Source organism: Nannospalax galili, unplaced genomic scaffold (assembly GCF_000622305.1).
Source record: "Nannospalax galili isolate Female #2095 unplaced genomic scaffold, S.galili_v1.0 scaffold1317, whole genome shotgun sequence".
NCBI classification, from domain to species: domain Eukaryota; kingdom Metazoa; phylum Chordata; class Mammalia; order Rodentia; family Spalacidae; genus Nannospalax; species Nannospalax galili.
The window spans coordinates 182,059-183,236 of NW_008339383.1; positions in this window are offsets into that span (position 1 = coordinate 182,059).

Genomic DNA, 1,178 nt, shown 5'->3' on the forward strand with positions numbered 1-1,178 from the left:
TTCACTTGCTGGAAAAAATGTGCTGATTGTAGTGGTTCTTATTTTGATTAATAAAGATGTGCTTCAGCCTAAGTATAATAATTTAAATTTCATAGTCCCAAATCACAATTCGTTTTGTACCAACCTAGCAGGATAAAACACAGGAGGAAAACATTTGGGTATTGATCTTGGCAGTTTGGGTTTCAATAAAGTGACAAAAGCTAAGGGCACAAAAAGGAACAGAAATAAAGGGGATCATATATAACCAAAACTACACACAGCAAGTGAAAGAATCAACTGCATGAGCTGGCTGCCTGCAGATGGGACAGAGCATTATCTCCCAAATTCATAATTAATTGCCCATAGATATAAGAAAGCTTTCTCAGCATTATTAATTATCAAAAGGGTGTTATAACCAAACCACAGTAGGAGAACATTTCAGGCTCTATAAGATGAGTGGTATCGATGCCTGAAGAGGGTGCTGAGATCATGAAGAAAAGACACTCCTGAAAGTGCTGTTGGGAACTCAGATGAGTGATTTATTCAAAAGTAGGATTTATATTTGGCTCAGCAAGCCTCCTTTGGAAGCCTGTACATGAAGGGGGAAACTCATTCTACTGGAAAGATGTCTGCACTACCAGGTTAATAGTAGCACATTCAAAACCATCAAGCTCTGGAAACAGGCTGTGTTGAAGAGGAAAGGAAAAGAACTACTGAGCTGGAAGATCTTAATAGGCCGAAAGACGGAGAACACTGTGCAAAGAGAAATCAGTCAGAGACGGAGAGAAAACAATATATGCATGTGTGGAAACCTGAACCAAATGCAATTACTCTCATTTGAAAAATTATAGAAATGTCCAAAACTGTATTTGAGCAAATATTTGGATTCCATGGTCCATTAATTAGTTGCCTAACAATTAGGTCAATTATATCCTGGCAGCTGGACCAGGAGTACATATCACTGACAAACAGCCAAGGAAAGCTCTTCCTCAAAAGTGAATCTGAATGTCAGGCCCTCCCTTAAGGGGTTTACAGTATATGGCAGTTTGAAACTCTATAATCAAACTTTTCCAACCTGTGCAAAATGAAGGAAACAGTCTTTAAAAAGTCGAGTTTGAATAGTAGTCCATCATCATAGATGCTCGTATAAAGGATTGTTTTCTCTTAATGATCAGTTTCAAAAAAGGCGTTGGGTTGCA